Here is a 12180-nt window from a genome sequence, read left to right on the forward strand (position 1 = left end):
TTTCCATTTGCTAACTCTTTCTGAAGGTTTACAGCACTTGAACAAAATGTCTACTACCACATCCCTGAAAAAGAGCACCGTCATATTTAACAGGCTCAGAAATGGTGGGTCAGTGCCATATGAAGGTTACACAGGCCAGAATTTTGGGTAAGAACAGTACCCTCAAAATTCAAACCCCTTTCTCATCTATGAGATTTTCCATAGATACTACATCCCAATAGACTTACGATTAAGAATACCAATGTAACTAATTTCTCTACAATAATCATAATTCACTATGATACACAAAGTATGATTTTCACTCGGAAATGGCTCAATCACTTATCTGTCCTTCTGCTGTCTATCTGCCTATCTCTGCAAACATATATTCTACATTTATTGTCATGGATGAGTAGCCAGCATTTCAGCCTAACACTCAGAGATAGGCTTGAGTGACTCTGGTAAGCCAGTGAGAACCAGGGGCAGATCCGGTATTAGACAGGTGTTCCCCACAGACATGTAGGAAACAAAGGTAAGGACAGGAAGTCAAAACAATGAATCTTTGAATAGGCAGCAATCATTAAAATTCAAAGGAGGATCACTATGGTTTTCAACAAAATAAATCATTAGAATAAGGAGCTTAAAAGGATTAATGTGATTCTCTATTGAAAGCCCGGTGAATAAGTAAAGCCCAGATTCTTCTAAAACACTGTGATCAGAAAATGAAAGTGCAGATGAAAAACTATGACTTTGTCCTTCCCCCCAAAAATCATCCCCCTAAAAGAAATCCTAGAGTCTTGTCAAACTATAACTGAACAAAATGCTATCTGGGTTTCTGGTGAAGATGGCTGTGTAATGCAGTCCTTGGGTCCTCCCACAACCACATCAAAATTACAACTAAACTACAGAACAACCATCATTCAGAACCACCTGAAATCTGACTGAACAGAAGTCCTACAACTAAGGATATAAAGAAGAAGTACATGGAGACTGGTAGGAGGAGCAGAGACATAGAACAGACTTGTCCCACACCCATATGTGGTGGATAAAAATCAGGAAGGATATCTTGGCTGTGGAGGTCCTCCCTGAGAACTAAGAGGTACCAGCCCCACACCAGGCCACCCAACCCAGGGTTACAGTGCTGAGAAGAGAAGTCCCCATAATTTCTGGCTGTAAAAACCAGCAGTAATTGTGGCTGAGTGACATGGAGGCTGCTGGAGTCCAAGGCAGTTCCCCTTAAAGGGCTTGTGCATGGATTTACTCAGACTCACTTGCTCTGAATTCCAGCTCTGAGGCAGCAGCTCAAAAGGCACCAGGGACATACAGGGAGAGACTGAATTGTTATGCATCAGGATGAGAGCTGGAAGGGTAGCTTTCTCCCAGACAGAAGTGCTGGCAGAGGCCATTGTTCCTTTCTGAGCCCTCCCTGCACAAAGCCAGCAAGTAGCACAGTATCTGAGTCTCCATCAACCTGGCTATCACATTTGTCCTGACTTGCCGATTCCCTGAGGCTGCACCCAAACTACCTTGTGGGCCAACCCAATCTGTTCCCAGTGGCTTTTCCATATTAATGGCCTGTCTTGGCTCATTTCTTAGACTTTCCTAAAATCTTTCAGACAAGTAGCATCTGGCCTGTACATGCCCTGTACCTCTCTCAGCACTAGTGGCAGCCAGCACTGGTTGGCAGCTTGGCCTCTCCTGGGCACCTCCAAGCCCAGCACAAATAGCAACCATCGACAAATCACTTTGTAGCTTATGACAGGTGGCCCTGGGCAGAACACAGGTGGTGGCTGGCCTTGGTCTTCCAGGCCCCAGAGCCAGTATACCTGGTGGACAGCTTCAGGCCCCATCGAAGCACCATCCCACCACCTCAACAAATGACACACACAATGGGCAGACACAGCAGGCACCAGAGCCCTGCTGAAGTAAGCCCTCCTCTGCACAATTGACCTCTGCATAGCTGATCTTCTACCAGTGGTTGCAGCCAGTCCTTGAGGCTGATTGGCCTGGGGGTAAATCCCTCCCATTGAAGCACCAACAGCAATCAAGACTCAACTACAAAAGGAGGGTATACACAGCCCACACAGGAGGTGCACCTGGAGTGCCCAGGCTGTGCCACTGGACCCGACAGGACACGTATTACATAAGGTCTCTCTACCAAGTCTGGGAGATGTAGTAGCTCACCTAATACATAGAAACAAATACAGGGAGGCTGCCAAAATGAGTAGACAAAGAAACAGGTCCCAGATGAAAAAACAGAACAAAACTCCAGAAAAAGAACTAAAGAAAATAGAGACAAGCAATCTAACAGACACAGAGTTCAAAATACTGGTTATAAAGATGCTCAGTGAACTTAGGGGAAGAGTAGATGAACTTTGTGAGAACTTCAACAAAGAGATAGGAAATATAAAAACAGAGATAGAAAACATAAAAAAGAACCTGTCAGAAGTGAAGAATACATTAACTGAAATGAAGAATGTATTATAGGGAATCAACACTGGAGTAGGTGAAGCAGAGGATCAGATCAGAGATTTGGAAGATAAGGAAGCAGAAAACATCCAATCAGAACAGAAAAGGAAAAAAGAATTTTTAAAAAATGAAGATAGTGTAAGGAGCCTCTGGGATAATTTCATGCATACCAACATTCACATTATGGGGTACCAGAAGGAGAAGAGAGAGAGAAAGGAATTGAAAATCTATGTGAAAAAATGACAGAAAACGTCCTTAGCCTAGTGAAGGAAATAGACACACAAGTCCAGTAAGCACAGAATCCAAACAAGATAAACCCAAAGGGGCCCACACCAAGACATATCATAATTAAAAGGCCAAAGGTTAAAGACAAAGAAAGAATCTTAAAGATAGCAGGAGAAAAGCAATTAGTTACCTACAAAGGAGCACCCATAAGACTGTCAGCTGATCTCTCAACAGAAATTTTGCAGACCAGAGGGATTGGCAAGAAATATTCGAAGTAATGAAAAGCAAGAACGTACAACCAAAATTACTGTACCCAGAAAAGCCATCATTTAGAATGGAAGGACATATAAAGAGCTTCCCAGATAAGAAAAAGCTAAAGGAGTTCATCACCACCAAACCACTATTACATGAAATGTTAAAGGGTCTTATTTAAAAAGAAAAAGAAAAAAAAGATAAAAAAATATGAATAATAAAATAACAATAAATACATACCTATCAACAACTGAATCTAAAAAACAAAATAAACTAATAAGCAGAACAGAAACAGACTCATAGATACAGAGAACATTTTGATGGTTGCCAAATGGGAGGGGGTTTAGGGGATGGGTGAAAAAGGTGAAGGGATTGAGAAGTACAAATTGGTAGTTACAAAATAGTCACAGGGATGTAAAGTACAGCATAGGGAATGTAATCAATAATATTGTAATAACTATGTATGGTGCCAAATGAGTATGTGATTTATCAAGATGATCACTTAGTAAGTAATATAATGTCTAATCACTGGGTTGTACATCTGAAACTAATATACTATTGTATGTCAGCTGTAATTGAAAAATATTAATTAATCAATTAATTAATTAATTAAAACCTATCCATACTAGTGAAACAGCACTCTCAGGTTTGAATCTGCATTCATCAAGTAACTATCTTATTACTACCTTGTTCCTGACTCTATACATTAAATGACAGCTTTCCAAGAAAATGAACATCCATTTTTCATAACTCACAACTTAATAGATCTGTCAAAAAAAATTAAGGTGTGTCTGGTGATGGAGGACTAGACTTAGAACTGCTTATTTTATTTTAATTACTTTACCATAATTATAAAGATCTTTGATTAGGATCATAAGTACCCAAGGGCAAGAATCATCATTAGCTAACACATAGAACTGATTAATAAATGTTTACTGAGTGCTGATGATGGGTACAGCTGATGTAGCCAAAATCTTCAGTAAGGCTATGGTGGCCTGCAGCAGTGCTTCTCACATTTCAATGTGTATATGGCTTAGCTGAAGATCTTGTTGAAATGCAGGTACTGATTCAGTAGTTCTAGGGTGGGGCCTGAGACTCTGCATTTCTAACAAATGTTGGCAACTGGCAACGCTGCTGGTCACAGGCTTCACTTTGAATAGCACGGACTTGCAACATACATGTGAAATCTGCAAATACACATTTCAAAATACTGCAAACAAACAAAAACCATGGTAACAGAAAAATAAACCATCAGGTTTCCTCCTTAACTTTGTGAGTGACTAATAAAGAATGACTAACGAGCATCTGTCCATATGACAGGTACAATAATTTAGAAATACCTCCTAAATTATGGTCACCACTTCTCTGTCTTTGTACCCTCCCATATTTTAACCATAAAAACGAGGGAAAGGTGGAATGCCACTCCCCAAATTGGGGGAGTATGACCCAGGGGAATATTAAAAGGAAAGGGGAAAGGAAGGGGAAAGTTCACCCTTTCCATCTCAGTGGACTTGGGGAATAAGAAAGAAAGAAAGGCAAGGGGAGCCTCGGCTCAGATGGTGTCCCTCCACCCCCTGGACTAAGACCTACAGAAAAGGCACATGAGACAGATTGAAGGGAAAGCCAACAGCGCAAGATGTCAGCCCCATCGTCCACTAGGAAGTCGAGGAAGAGACCCCCTTAATCAGTGTGCTCACCATAGCCTGGGAGGGGATGTTGCAGTCAGAAAAAACTGTGGTCAGGACTCCCTTTGCTACCCTGTTCTGTCAGCCCCCCCCCCATGAAGTTTCTGAAAGTTCAGGTGGTGAACTTGGCAGGGGCACTGCACCATGGCCTCCAAGGAGAGCAGGGTAGGGGTGGCTCTGAAGCCAGGCTTTAGAGAGTTGGCAGGACATGTGAGGGCTGAGATGAGGTTTAGGTCAGGAAATGCCTCCGGACCAAGCCAACAGATAACAACAGAGCCACAGCCCTCTGTGGGGGGCGACCTCACCACGTCCAGGGCAAGACTCACTTCAATGAACCCAGCCAGCCTGCACCCACGGGCCACATTAAGACAGAGAACCTTACTGCATCCTAGAACCATAAGGTCATGTAAACTCCTATGTGCTTTTTTGAACAGTATGCTTGTCCAAAAGAAGGGAGAATAGGAAATCTGAAAAAACAGCATTCATCCCAAGATCTGTTTCTTAAAGAACTTGTTTTAAAATGAATGTCAATTTATTAGGGGAGACTATAATCACTGTGTTTACGAGCCTGAACACTCATCCTAAAACAAGTATTTTTCTTGCCTTACGAGGGAAGCGTGTGTCTCATAAAAATTATCAGTCAGTAAGAGAAAATGAAAAAAAGCCTAGTTTATTTTCCATGTGTATATAATAAAAAAGCAACTTTGATTATGACTAAACAGTTCAAGGGCACAGGATGAATTTGCTTTCCCATCCCTAGTGCTCACCATGGTACCTGGTGAGTGATGATGACTGATACCGAAACCTTTCGCGGGGCAAGGAGGACTTCAGAGGAGCAGTATGTGACAGAGATAATAGCATCTCGTCCCCAAATGCCAATACCAAAGCAGCGAGTGCGCCACTGACCGGCTTCTCCACTCCTGAAGGCGAGGCTCTGCCTTCCGTGCCCGATAATGGTGCATTCGCTCCCTTGGAATGGTTAGAGGCAGTAGGTTCTCCATTAATCTGAGTTGCCTTCCCATGCCTTTCACACCCTCCTCTTTTCTCTAGTGAAAGTTAAAGGAGATTTAGAAATAGATTTTAAACAAATGAAAAATATACACAGGATGATAAAATGTTTAGAACAATAGGAAATTTTTCGCTGGTTCTTTTTCGTACCTTTATATCCACTTAGCTGCCCCCCTCCTATTACTCTCCTTACAGAACAAAAGCCACTTCTAATTAAATGCACTTCAGGCTCTTTCTCAGATAGTCTACACTGGAGACCTGCAAATGGCGAGTAAACCTAACACAGGTCCTGTACTCATTCCTTCTCCAGTTGAGGCTATTTTCATGCTAGCTGAGAATATGTAGGCTTGAGTTTGTTAGATACAGTAAATGCTTTGATGCCATGATCTTGTTTCACTAGTGTAGAATCAGCACTGGTATTTTCCAAACAACCAGTTCTCATAAGGTCCAAGTCCTAAAGACAGAAACATTCTTTTAAGCATTTGTGCCTGGTTTCAGATTCTTGGCCATGTGTTCATTCACAGCTTAGAAAAGACCTGACAGTTTTCCAAATTTAGTGAAATCAAATATATAACTTTGTAGCAAATCAGCAATTAATTACTAGAATTTCTTTGTTCTTTTGAAACCTTCTGAAATGACTACAATTTTATGTGCTAATTGTATCAGGAAAATTCTTACATAAGAATTTGTCATTTCTTATGTTTATGTTACCTGCTAAGGTGTGCTAATAAGTGTTTTTCGAGTGATTTTATCAAAGACAATGTCTTCCAGGGAAAGTGACAGGTAGTATAAAGAACAGCAAAAAAGATCACAGATGAGTGAATTTATCAAGGGTAGCATGAAACTAGTTAACAGTTCTCCATCCCTTTGAAGAATATGCCGATTCTATCAGCTGAATTCCAAACCAGGCTCTTTTCTTGAATTCCTGGTGACTCTAGTTTCTCTTTTAAGAAGGGAGAAAGAGGAGATTGAAATTGTGGCAAGTAGCTCAGAATCTTATAAGGGATATGACAATGGGAACTACTCTTTTGGAGGGATTTTCTTCATAAAATTTCTTTGTAATTGTACTTGGATTTATGTCAACTCATTCACTCAAATATATAATCTCTTTCATGTTAAAAGGTCTCAAACCATACCTTTCAGTACTCTATGAATATGTTATGTTCTCTATGAAATTGTACAAAGCAAACTCATATTTACTCTATGAAAGTGTTATAAAGCAAGCACATCACAAAAAATGGTATTCCTTTAGGTACTTTTCCTTTAAATTGCCATATACCTGGAGGGTTCACAATATAAGAGTTGGACATTCTCTTATAGGTATAACATTCCCATGTTAGGAGGTTTAAAAGCTTAATCATGTTATGAGGAGAAAAAGTCTTCTAACTCAGTTTTTGTTAGACAAACATAAAATTATAACATATTTATTCCATAGTCTGAAAATCTGATAGAGACAAGTGCAAGGCTATGGAAAAATAAATGTGCAACTCTTCTTGTGTTTATTTCAAAGCTTGGGTCAACTACCATGGGTAATTGCCAAAAGTATTTCCCAGCATCTCCTCTACCCTTTTAAGGTTAAAAAAATTCTAGGTCCTTTCACAACAGAAATAAAATACTAACAAGCTTATTTAGTATCCTTTTTCTGCATAGTGGATAGCAATATATTATTCGTGAAGCTGGTATAGCTTAGGAAATAATCCTTCACCTAAACCCCGATGGGAGTCATGTGTGACTAGCTAAGTGTTTGGATACATAAATGCATTCAGCCTTTGGTATTTAAAGTGAGCATCATTAACTGGACATTTCAACTTAAACTTTACTTAAAAGATAAAGTTTCACCCAAGTGAAATCAATGGGAGGTGTGTGTGAATATATGAGGTTTTGGCTGGCCCACTAAGGAATTTTCATTAAGACAGACAACCAAATGAAGAAATCATCAAAATAGAGCAATTATTGGTTAAAGAAAAGATAATACTAAAAAGTCCTGGCAGTTGTTGCTTTTTAACCGAAGGCAGAATAATATATATTTTGGAGCAAATAGAATCCATCTTTTGTTTGCTTAATGGTTCATTTCATACCAACACATCCAAAAACACAAGACTGGTTCCTGAAATACCAGCTTGTCTATATTGGGACTTCTATTAAATGATCCAATTTTCTTAGCTTCTTTAGCATATTGATTCTTTCCTCAAATATTCACTAAGTATTCACTGTTCACAGTATTTACTCAAGGAAGTTTGCCTCTGGTTTTCAAAATCGACTAAAGGCAGTGGTAACAAAACCTTGTAAAAATATAGTTTAATAATTTTACCAAAGTAAAATATTAATACTAGATCAGAATTTCCTGTCATCCTCTACTCCGTGTGGCATGTAGCACAGAAGGGAGACACAATAGTGGCACCTTGCTCAATCATCATATCATTAAAGAATGAAATTTAGCTTTCCAGACGTGGAATCAGATATGCACAGTTGCATGTAAAATCCCTTTCCACTCTAAACATATTAAAGTGTGGACACTAATTTACTATTTTGAATGAAAATTCATGAGCGACTTCCTCATGAGAAAAACAGGCTGCCTTTGCCATTAATAAATAAAAAGGAATATGGAGTTCTCTCCAGCAGTAATTTTCTCAATTCTCATATATACCCACGTACGTGTGAAAATGTCTACAAAAAATAAAATCAACCCTACAAATGTGTTAATGACTGGCCCCACTTTCTAATGAACCCATGGACCATCTGTTCATAAACATTTGCTATTGAAATAAAAGCCATAAATCAAAAAATTCTAACCTCCAAGATTAGCCATAAAGTTAGAAATATCAATGTTGATTCCTGAGTGTGTTTAGAGGATTCTGTTAGGCTGTCAGGGAGTCAAACCTTTGTCTGAATTTTCAGATGATATGCTGGACTAAGTTATAGCCAAAGAGCTGGAAAACATTCTGCAGAATTTAAAATAGTTAGTAACTCTAACACAAATGGAGAAACTGTACTTCAGAAGACAAAGCAAGAGCTATGTTTAAAAACAAAACATAAACCCTGCTCTGTGATTATCTACGTGTTAGAGGTGATTGGATCCAGATTTGCTACTGGGACACCAGTGTGGGTTGGGAGGCTCACCCTTTCGTAAAAGGACTACTGCACCCTAAACCTCACTGGTTTTCAACGATTTAATAGGCAATCGAGAATATTTACCCTCAGGATTAGGACAGGAGGTAAATAATGTGGAAATAACTCTCTGCAGCCCAATCCCTAACAAATACCTGGGAACAGAATTAGTATAGAGACCTCTCCCAAGATGACTTTGTCTATCCCAGCCATGGGTGCTGACCCCGCCCAGAGAGCTATGCTCGGTCTATAAGGCTTTATTACTTGTAGAACTGCTTTTGCTGAATTATGTTTTAACATCCCTTCTGCAGCCTACATAAAAATAATGACTTGGGAATTTGGTTTGTCTTGTAGGGATGTAGGATTACAGATGCCGGTCTTCTCTTTAAAGAATGAAAGGAGAAATTCCTCTAGGGACTCAACAGCATAAGAAGCTGACCTCCCTCTAATGTCTACTATTCTTAATCTTAGGACGCTATGAATTTTCTGATCTATGAGACTCCGCTCCTTTCTTTGGGTGTGGGAAGCTTAGAGCCAAAGATAGTGTTCTTGAGGATGTGCATAGAATATGCATTTATTTGTTTTCGTACACATATTTTACTCTTAACCTAACTTCAGTCAAAATTTATTCCATTTTATTATAAATATTTTTGTAATTTGACTCAAATCTTTTGTAAATGAGATGTGAGAATTAATAAAGAAATACATTTTAAAGAAAAGAGTTAAGCTCTGCACATTAAAATGAGGTAGGTTAGCTTTGTCTTAGGTACCCTCTCATTTTTCCTAATAGCACCTCTCTCCCTCTTCAAGGGGCCCTACCAATGCTCTAAAGCAGTATAGAAACTGAGCATTGTTAAGATGGAAGATATATATGATTTTACTGTTAATTCTGAAGTAATACATCCCCAGAAAGTATATCACTGTCTCTTTGGTTTGCCCTTTGTTGGCTACTGGCATGGATGGCATTAGATCACTAACGTGTAAAACTGTCTAGATCTAAAATTAGTTTAATGTATTTGCACGCTAAAAGGGTAAAATATCATGACCCCAAATGAATACATTTCTATGGGTGAATTTTTTTTTACCCAGAAAGACCTATTTTAATATCGCATAGTGCCCAGAATAGCAGTTATCAAGGAGGTAGCCAGGCTTTTTTTGCTCCTTTTAACTGCATGCTGCATTGTAATCCTACTATTTAATATTCACACCACAGTATAAGAGAAGGGGCAAAAACCCCTGAATTGAACATTGATCAGCTATTAATTAGATTGAGATAGGTCAAGTGTCTGGGGAAGAAAGTAGAAATGCATATGGCAATAAGATTTCTTCGGGTTGTCCAGTGATTTATTTGTAAGTGTTCTCAACGTTGGCTCTTATAAGAAATAGTGCTTCATTTTATGGCTGGTGTGTACCAAAAAGAAAATATTCTATGTAGTGATGCTCCACTGAAGAGAAATTCAAAATAGTCACTGTGTGTGTGTGTGGGGTGTGTGTGTGTGTGTGTGTGTGTGTGTGTGTATGTGTGTGTGAGAGAGAGAGAGAGAGAGAGAGAGAGAGAGAGAGAGAGAGAGAGGGAAAGAGGGAGAGAGGGAGAGAGGGAGAGAGGATGAGTAAACATGAATGTTCATTCAACTGCACAAAGTCTTTGACTTGTGGCTCAACAGAAAGCCAAAAATATCACCCTGCAGCAGCAAAACCAAGGGTGATTCCTTTTACAGGTGGTTAGTCAGTTTATCTTAATGCTTAATTTAGAGAATCAAATTTTTTATCTTTAATCAAGCAATATTTTAAATAGTGATTTATTTTTCTTCATTTGTCATATCATTTCTCTTTAGGGGTGTGTTATATATATTTGTGTGTGTGTGTTTTCACAGTGGTCCAGAGATACTTTTTTCCCTAAACAACAATGGATTCATCTTTCTTGTCCAACTTGTAACCTTTTATCTATGTGAAGTTCATTTCCTTCAGCCTGTTGTGCTTGGGAATAACCTATATATACTACTTGGACTTCAGAGCAAAATTTATACTGAAACCTTGCCTGATGAGGGGTGAATTAATCCTAAATTCTTAGATAGAGGGCATACACCTTGACTACATCTTCATCTGTAGACATTGTCCAAATTCACCCAATGCCAGAGGAAGCCTGGCATCCGGCTAATGAGACTGAAGTACCTTCTAGAACTTCACCATAAGAGCAGAAGTCCCTAAGAACTCTTTTAGGATTCCCAAGCAGAGTCAGGAAACATCTCCATGACCTTCTGTTTCAACAACATCAAATTATTATTTACAGTAACCCTCAATACACACACATACACCCTTCATAGTTACTGTCTTGTGGCTGAACCCCCTCCCTCCCCATAACCAACCTTTCTCTAATGCTACTATTTGTGCATCTTTTAAGACAACCCAGATGTGCTCTCCTCTCCTAAGCTCCCTGGCTCCTGGCCAGGCTAGGTTAGATGGGCTTCCTACGTACGCCCATATCTCTCTATCTTGAATTTTGTCCAATGTTTCCTAAGGATGCATCTGAGCCTTTCTCCCTCTCTAGACTGAGGACTGTGAAGATTGTCTTATGTACCTTATTCATTTCTAGCATTTCATAGCACTGCCTGCAAAACACAATTGTTACTCAATGTATATTTCACTAATTTTTCACATATCTACTACATTCCAGGTATTTTACACAATTTCTTATCAATTATTGTATTTTTGTGATGCAAAAACTATGTGAAGTAGACTGGGATAGCAATTCCCATTTTATAGACTGAGACATTGCATCTTGGGGAGCTTAAGTGTCCTAATCACACAGTTACTAAGTAGCAGAGTGCCAACTTCAGTTCCAGTCTTTAATTTTTAACCTAATTATGCTCTCTCCTCCTTTATGAAATTAGACTACAGTGAGTGCATGACTCTCCCTAAAGATAAATGTTACTGTGTAGTTGGAAGCAATCTGAACAGACTTAATATATTTTAATATCTAGGGTCAGAAGCTTTTACCTGCAGCTTTAAGACAGCAAATAATAGTCAACTGTGGTCCTCAATTCCTGCCATTTAAGATATGACCTGAAATTCTCAATTATGTAGTATTTCATTTTGGAAGGCTTGTATAATACAGCAGGAAAGATTCTGACTGAAATAAAAATGCTCCGATTATTCAGACTTTTTAAAACAAACAAGTATTCTTTACTTCTTCATTTTAAAATATTTTTATTCAAATTTTCTATGCCTGTTTTACCTCAATTGCATTTTCTTTTCTTTTTTTTTTATTACCTTTTTTAATCCTCACCAGGGGATATTTTTTCCATTGCTTCTCAGAGAGAGTAGAAAGGAGAGAGAGAGAGAAACATCGATGTGAGAGAGACACATCAATTGGTTGCCTCCTGCACAGGCCCCCACCAGGGCTGGGGATCGAGCCTGTAACCAAGGTACATGCCCTTGGTTGGAATTGAACCCA

General features: G+C 39.1%; 1 protein-coding gene across 2 annotated transcripts in view; it reads right to left on the reverse strand.

The window, feature by feature from the left end:
- AKAP6 (A-kinase anchoring protein 6) overlaps positions 1 to 12180 on the reverse strand; it is a 516415-nt gene that overhangs the window by 108163 nt on the left and 396072 nt on the right. The window lies entirely within an intron of this gene.

Source organism: Miniopterus schreibersii (assembly GCF_964146895.1).
Source record: "Miniopterus schreibersii genome assembly, chromosome: 1".
NCBI classification, from domain to species: domain Eukaryota; kingdom Metazoa; phylum Chordata; class Mammalia; order Chiroptera; family Miniopteridae; genus Miniopterus; species Miniopterus schreibersii.